The sequence below is a fragment of the Camellia sinensis genome, chromosome 10 (assembly GCF_055761805.1).
Source record: "Camellia sinensis isolate YWXY chromosome 10, ASM5576180v1, whole genome shotgun sequence".
Classification (NCBI taxonomy): Eukaryota; Viridiplantae; Streptophyta; class Magnoliopsida; order Ericales; family Theaceae; genus Camellia; species Camellia sinensis.
The window spans coordinates 18,895,078-18,903,799 of record NC_138970.1 but is presented as its reverse complement, the minus strand read 5'-3'; the positions used below and the strand labels follow the sequence as shown (position 1 = coordinate 18,903,799).

General features: G+C 33.2%; 1 pseudogene across 1 annotated transcript; it reads right to left on the bottom strand.

The window, feature by feature from the left end:
- Positions 1-1,229: 1,229 nt before the first annotated feature.
- On the bottom strand, positions 1,230-3,540 carry LOC145800987 (L-type lectin-domain containing receptor kinase V.9 pseudogene; annotated as a pseudogene). The gene has a single exon (XR_014341732.1). The product of XR_014341732.1 is annotated as an L-type lectin-domain containing receptor kinase V.9 pseudogene (transcript).
- Between the last annotated feature and the right edge of the window lie 5,182 nt (positions 3,541-8,722).

Genomic DNA, 8,722 nt, shown 5'->3' with positions numbered 1-8,722 from the left:
TAGGATCGGGGATCCCGCCCAAGACCTTCCAGAAATTATACCAAGTAGAAAAACACACCCACACAGAAGGAGACACCATATTTAACGTGGTTCGGCCTTAAAGCCTACGTCCACGGGAGAGTAACCGGTTATCACTATAACAATGGAGAGATTACAGAAAGATTATAATAGGGGAGGAGCTCACACTCTCCTCACTCACCCACTCACCCGTCTCCCTCTCTCACACCGAGAGAGACGGTCTCTCCACCTCACATCTCTCACTCTCTTCTCTCTTTGTTCTCACTCATGTCTACTCCCCTCTCAACCTCTATTTATACATATCATGAGGGAAGGTAGCTGGACAGCAATGGTGAGTGGATTGGTTAGTGGGGAGGTGCCACTCCCACTCTCTCTAAAGTGGTCTCCAACCACCCCACTCTCTCTAAGGTGGGTTAGCCACTCACATGGGATGATAATAACATAGCCAACATTTTGGACCTCAAATGTTACAAGTCTAACCATTGAAAATATGTATTTCAGCTCATTTTCATATGGGGCCCGTTCAAGATTTGTATAATCTCACAATTCACATGAGTCCTACCCGAAGTGATCACGATTATGTTTGATCTTGATTTGTATTGCTTACATGTATGGTCAGGTGACGAAAATTGAGTTCGTGTTTGATCTTGATGCAGACATGACATTGTCAATTTCTGGTGAGATGGTGGAACAGCTTGATCTGCCAACTGAAGATGCGACTTTGATTGCCGAGTTAATGGATAACTCGATTGTCAAAATGGCACCTCGTTGGATGCCATCGTTTGTGAGATTTTGTAAAATGTTCATACGATGATTCTTGTTTTTTGTTTCTATCTTTTCAGTCAAATTTTGAGAAAAATATTGAATGATTAATTAATACATTATTATCTCTGATTCATTAACTTTACTTCAACATGGTGTTCAATAATGACAAACAAATATTTTAGTTCAGTAGCTTTGTGAGTACATCCAATATGTATAAAACCATTGATAACAAATGAAGGCAATCAAAGATAACAACCAATGTTCATCACAGATAGTTTGGCTTTTGATTTTATAAAGAGAGGCAGAGTATATAATAGATTTTGGGAACTTTCACATTTGCAATTTCCTGAATATTCACCAGCCTGCAACCAATAGCATTGAATATCTAATTTTAAACAGCTTTTTACATCCCCACACTTCATTGATGGATATTCATGTTAGGGTAGTGAAAGCATGAATGGAATTCACTGAGTTCAAGAAGGATATGAAAGTGAATGAAAATTGCAAAAGGCAGAGTTTGTATACTTAATTATATGAACAAAGACTTGCTGATTAAATCAAAATCAAGGTAATAGTTCAGAACTTACAGAGCAGCTGCTATTAAAAGAGATCAAGTAATTCAACGGCCTCTAGAGACGAATGGCTCCGTGATTGTCAATGATGGAACAGAAATTAGTGTCGCACTCAGGTTCTGTCTATTTGAGGCTTTACCGAAATCCCGAGACTTAATAATATCACTCAAGCTATCAGGCAGTTGAGCTTCACCTTCCATGCATTTTACCACATCAGACATGCTTGGCCTAGCTGCAGATATGGCATGTGAGCAAAGCAACCCAAGCTTCAATACCAACTCAGCTTCCTCAACCACAAACTCAGTTCCCAGACATTGATCAATGGCCTAAAGAATGCTTCCCATTTCCAAGCACTCAAACACCCAATCTATCAAAATTATCTTCTCGGGAGAAGCCTGGTGTTCCACCGGCCTTCTACCGCAGACAACCTCTAGCATAAATGTCCCAAATGCAAACAGATCAGTGCTTGTATTTGCTTTTCCAGTACGAGCCAACTCAGGTGCAATATAGCCAAGAGTACCGGCTACATGGGACGTTTGAGGATCGGTTCCATGGTCACATAATTTGGCAAGCCCAAAATCCCCTAATCTTGCATTGAAGTCATTGTCTATCAAGATATTGCTGGCCTTGATATCTCTATGAATGACAACCTGTACCCATTGGTGGTGCAAATAGAAGAGGCCTGATGCTACATCTTTGATGATCTTAAATCTTTGCATCCAATTTAGCATCCCCTTGGGTTGGCCATAAAGAAACTTGTCAAGACTTCCATTGGCATGAAATCATAAACCAAGAGGAGTTCTTGCTCATGCCGGCAATAGCCAAGGAGACGCACTAAGTTTGGGTGGCGCAGCCGGCCTATGGTTGCAATTTCTGCTACAAATTCCTTCATTCCTTGTCTCGAATTGTGGGCAACTCTTTTGACAGCAACCTGCATATTCGACGTTGGTAGCACACCCCTGTACACCTTACCAAAGCCTCCCCTGCCAAGAAGTTCTCTCTCTTTGAAGCCCTTTGTCGCCATGAATAGAATCTTATGACTGAATTTATGAGGGCCGTACTGGAACTCCCAATCCTCCAGCTTGTTTGTGAACTTTTTCTTTCTCATGATTAGCAGAGCACCAAAGGTGAGGACTAGGAGTACAAGAAGTCCTATGAAGGGAGCAACAATTGCTAATGCCAACATTCTGTTTTTATTTTCTTTCACTTGTGGTATTCTCCTTTTATTTTGTTTCACTTGTGGTATTCTCGTGTTATTTTCTTTCACTTGTGGTGTCCCGGGGATCTTGGGAAGGCGAGACAAGTCAATTGGTTCTGCTTGACCATTCATTTTAAAACTCCAACCTAGTATGTAATGAGATGAGGCAAGTAAGCTTGTGGAGGTTGAAAAGCCTACATACATGTATTCATGCAGGACTGGTGAAAGATCTTGCGTCAACGATAAGAGTGGGAGGTCAGGCTTGGATACATTAATTGGAGAAAGGGTAACGTTAAGCTGCTTGTCCACTCCATTATATTCCACCCAAACCTGCATTGGGTCACCGCTTTTGAGGTTTAGATCCTTAAAGGTATCATTTTCACGTGTAGGAAAGTAACCTGCACTAGCAGACTTGATTGACACCAAGCTGTTAATATCGATGCCGACATGGTTGTCATCTATGTCCTCGAATTCGAAGTCTTGGACGGTGTCTAGCTCAACAGCAACAATATGATTTGAACTAAGCCCAGTGTTGGTATTATTGAAGATCCCAAGATATTGGAAAGGTAGAGCTCCTTGGAGCTCTATGGAAGGTGAAACAACAAAGGCCAATCCATGGTCACCAAGTCCTGGGTACTCCTGTACAATTGCAAAGATGAAAGTGGTAGAGAAGGAGATGACACTACCGTCGTTTGTGGAGTTCTTGAATTGGAGGGGAACGTTGCAGAAAGCTTGGCCAATTCCTATCGTTGCAGTAGTGATTAGCGTGAATAGGCCATGGGAATCAAGCTTTGCAGTTCCACCCAGCTTCAGTGCGTGTCCATCAAACATGAAATCATCCAGAGGACTACTGGAATATACAAATTTCACAAGGATAAATAACCCCACGATCATGGTCATGCAAGTCATGACTGGCTTATCTTCCAGATGTTAACATAAAAATGAACTATTGTCTCCTTTGGAAGTCTTTTAAGTCCTCATGACTTGCTTATCTTACAAATGCAAACCAAACCACTGTCCCCTTGAAAGTCTTTTTTTATCAAGTCATGACTATAGCTTATTTTTATCCACACACATTTGCCACGCCATGGAAGCGTGTAAGTCTCGTCGAAGCTCATGAGGAAACTTCCGGTACCATTTTAGAGCATCTCCAACTGTAATAGGCATTTTACCCATCTAAATATTACTATAAAGTATATATTTTTTTTTGCCTATCAACTGTTTTATGTTTTTACTCCAACAATGCTCTTTATTTTACCTATTTATCCAAATACTATTAATTTTATAAAATGTCAAGTCAACAACAAAGATGGAGGGAAATGATCCTAATGATTGAATACATTTTGCCTAGCGTTGAAGGCTAGCTACATGTAGCTAGTGCATATAAATTGAGCTAAAATATCTAATTATATGCCTAGTGCATTGGAATTGAAAAAAGTGAATCACACTAGGTATTTTAACTAACAAGTATTAGAGCATCTCCAACGGTAATAGGCATTTTACCTAGGGGTGAGCATTGTTCGGATTGGACCGAATTGGGATAAAACCAGGACCAATCCGTAATTTACGGTTCCTGAAAAATCGGAACCAATCCAATCCGTTTAAATCTTGGAACCAATCCGAACCAATCCATTTCAACACGGATTGGATCGGTTTAGGACCACGGATTCACATAATTAAATAACAAATATATATATATATATATAAAACACTTTAATTTTATAAAAATATAAACATAGCACTATATTAGTTCTACAATAGCAACATATTTTTCTATAATAGCGACATAATGTTCTAGAATTTAAACAATCATAAAAAAACTGGTTTCACCATAAGTATTTAAACCATTACAAATTAAAACTAAAAACTAAAAAGCTAAAGTAATAAAAGAAGATATTATACGAGGTTTAGGTTTGAGTTTAGATTTTATATAGAATAAGAGAAGATACTATGGGGGAGGATGTATAATAAAAATATAGACTATTTGTATACGGTCCGGATCGGTTCTAATCTGGAACCGTGGGGTTCAACTCGGAACCAATCCGTGGACTACAGATTTTTAATTCTTCAATCCGGAACCGAACCACGGATTCAAAAAACCAATCCAAACCTATCGGATTGGACTGGACTAGATCGGATTACGGATTTTACGGATTTCTTGCTCAGCCCTAATTTTACCTATCTAAATATTACTATAAAGTATATATTTTATTTTGCCTATCAACTATTTCATGTTTCTACTCCAACCATGCTCTTTATTTTAGCTATTCATCTAAATACTATTAATTTTATAAAATGCCACATCAGCAACAAAGATGGAGGGAAATGATCCTAATGATTAAACTCATTTTGCCTAACCTTGAAAGCTAGCTACATGTAGCTAGTGAATATGAGTTGAGCTAAAATGCCTAATCATATGCCTAGTGCATTGGAGTTGAAAAAAATGAGTTATATTAGGCATTTTAACTAACAAACATTATATGCCTAGTGGGTTGGAGATGCTCTTATATGCCTAGTGCATTGGAGATGCTCTTAGTCTAAATGCAGGCAGGGGCGGAGGCATTCAAGGGCCAGGGGGGTCACGTGCCCCCCTGGGTTTTTGGATTTTTTTTTTTTTTTTTCAAACATAAAGAAAATATTTTGAATAAAAAAATTTATAAAAATATTATTTAAAGTGAAATATCAATAACATTTTTAAAGTTATGAGAACAATAATGGATATTTTGATTGAAAGTAAAGAGACTATAATAAGTTATATTATTATTTATAAAAATTTCAATATAATGGTGATATCTATAATTATTGACATGCAAACATAATTAACCTCAATGAAGATATATGAAATTTATCGAATTGTTATGTACATTTGACATGTAGAGTTTATCTTCCATATGTTTTTTTCCATTCATAACTAAATGACCACTATCTAAATTATAATCAAGTAGCACATCTTCAATTATAAAAAAAAATAAAAATTACAAGTGGTCATAACTAATATCAAAATGAGTCATAACTAACTATTACTTGATATATAGTAATAGCCAAAATAACAACCACAAGAAGTTATAACTAAATTATATCTAGCACTATAATGTGTCATAACTAAAGACCACGAAGATCATAATTACGACATATGATAGACACTCTTTTTTATGGTATGTTTTATAGAATTTCTCTACTAAAATATATTATTTCTATCTCAACTTATCTTCTTTTTTAATTTTCCAATCTACATATAAATAGTTACTCCCCAATATTTATATAAAATTTAATCTCAAATCCTATAATTTAAAATTCACATTTATCTAAATGGACTCTTAATATTTAAGTTTAGTAATATCTCATTGTTGTTTATTATAAAAATAAAATAAAATAATTTGCTTGGTTAGAGTTTTCCAAAAATACTTTTCAGAAAATTCTACTTTCTTGTTTTTCGTTTTTTTTACTGAATTTTTTTAATATTTTAAGCAATTTTTTTTTATTTTTTAGACATATCTAACATAAATATACCTAAAAAGTAAAAAATTTGTGAAAAAACCTTTTAAAAATTCACTAAATACCAAAAATACAAAAAATATATATGAAAATTCTGTACATTATTTGTATTTTTATGTATTTATTAATTTTTTAAAATATTTTTTCACAAATTTTTTACTTTTTAAATATATCTGAGTAAAGTGCATCTAAAAAAATAAAAAAAAAATTTAAAAATTTAAAAATATTCACTAAAAATAAAAAAATATGAAAATCAAAAAACTCAATTCTCAAAAAATTTAATCTAAAAAACTCAAACTAAACATACTGATGTTATAATTAATTTGTGCTCCCTTTCCATCAAATTCCTGACTACGCCACTAAACGCGGGTCACATTTTTTATTTAATTTTTCAACAAGTAGGTCCCAAGGGTTCTAAAATGGTTATGCTTCTTTTCTCTCTCCAACTGCTCACTAATATATTCAATCTGTTCTTTCACACAATTCAATGTATTCAAGGAACATCACATGCCTAGAGTCAGAAATACATATTATTTTTCATGTAACATGCCAAGTGTTTGTTAGACGCACGAAAAAAAACAATAGTGTAACATGCCGAGTGTTCGACGAAATTCTCAAATCAAATAGAAATAGACTATTTAACATCTTTAACTAGAATTGAAAAAAATAAAAAAGATAAAAAATGAAGAGAAGATGTACTGTATTGGAATTGACATGTGGTTCATGGTGTGAATGAAAGGATTTTCTCTTTCACACCTTTTTTCTCTCTTTTTTATTCATTGGGCTAGCTGACTCACAGTATGACAGCTATGCTTCAATCACACTACTATCCATGTGATGTCCGCATTAAAGAAATAAGGAACTTGTAGGTCATTTTCATTCAAATTTTCAAACAATTTACAGACTGCTAGTTTATCAGTACAACAATTTACATTTTTGGAAATTAAATTTGACCAGTAAAAGAAATTTAGTCTCTAAAAGTTATAGAACAAGCAACTAAAAATTACATTGGTCGACCTTGAAAGTGGTTTTAGCTACTAAATTTTTTTTAATACCTGTATATTAATTATTGGCGACTAAAAAAAATTTAGTCATTAAACATTTCACAATAGGCGACTAAAAATTATTTTGGTCAACATTAATTCATGTTTTAGGCTACTAAAATTTATTTTAGTCGTGGTGTATCAGTTTTTGCCTACAAAAATAAATTTTGTTGCCAAAAAGCTAGCATAATGTTTGCTATTAATTTTAGCGACCAAAATTTTGATCAGCAAATATTCATTTTCAGTGACCAAAAAACTATTAGTCACTGTAAAGTAAATTTTATCTATTAAAATAATTTAGTCACTAAATAAAAAGCATGAATTTTACTTTTGTATTTGGTGACCAAAAATTTGGTCGGTGAATATTTCTTTTTGGTAACCAAAATATCTGTAGTCGCCAAAAGTGCCACAATAAGCGACTAAAATTCAGATTGATTGGCAATAATAGCAAATTTTTTAGTAGAAACTTTTTCAAATTTGGAGACAATTCGCTACTTATGTTTTATTTTATTATTTTTTTTCATATTTGCTTTTTTCAATCTCTAATCTAAACAAAAACAAGACTCTCGCTCTCCTTGTTTCTCTCTTACTAACTCATTATCACTTTACTTCCCCCCCATCGCTCACTGTGGATCTTTCACCGTCTCACACCGCCACCGCCATCGCCACTGTTGCTCACCTCGTTATAACATTGAGGTTTTTCTCTTCTTGTATATATTTCTGTTGCTATATCTCTTTCCCTTTCTATCTATGTTTTTCTATCTCCCTTTCTCTATTTTCCCATTTCACTTTAGCTCTAGGTTTTTTCTTTTATAGTGTAGGGTTTTGATTTATATGAAATTAACGAACCAATGATTGAAATGGGTTTCAATAAAAATAATTGAAAGAACATGTAATTTATTGGGTAAATTATCAATAGGTCTTAATAGTTAGACTTAATTCTCATCAAATCCTAATAAAATCGTCTCTAAAAATAATTTTTTTGTGATAATTTTTTATACGTATCGCTAAAAATTAACAATTAGTGATTTTCTTTTGTCATAATTTTTATAAATTATCGCTAAAACTTATAATTAATAATATTTTTTGTGAGAAATTTTTCAAACTGTCACTAAAATTTATAATTAATGACATTTTTTATGATACAATTTTTAAACTGTTATTAAAAATTAATAATTAATGATACTTTTTAATAATATTTTATAAAAAATATATCATTAATTATCCTAGTACGTATGGATATTAAATAAGTGTTTGACATGCATTAAAAAAATATATTTTTTTATATATATATTTATTTAAATCACGTCGATCAAAATTTATCAATATATCTTTTTTACTTTTCACCCACCATTCCCTACTTCTCTACGTTTTTTTTTTTTTTTTTAGAAATATTAGGGATCATGAAATTTTTTTCATGAAAATGATTATGAAATATTTGTGACCCTTAGATTATCTTGAGTAATTTGTGATATTTTATTCTAAGTATAATTCAAAGGTTACAAATCTTTCATGATCATTTTTATAAAAGACTTTTTCATGGGTGCGCTTTTTTTTTTTTTTTTTTTTTTTTTTTATAAAGAATGAAAATTACGCTTATTCTTAATAGAATCAAGATTTCACTCTAGTTC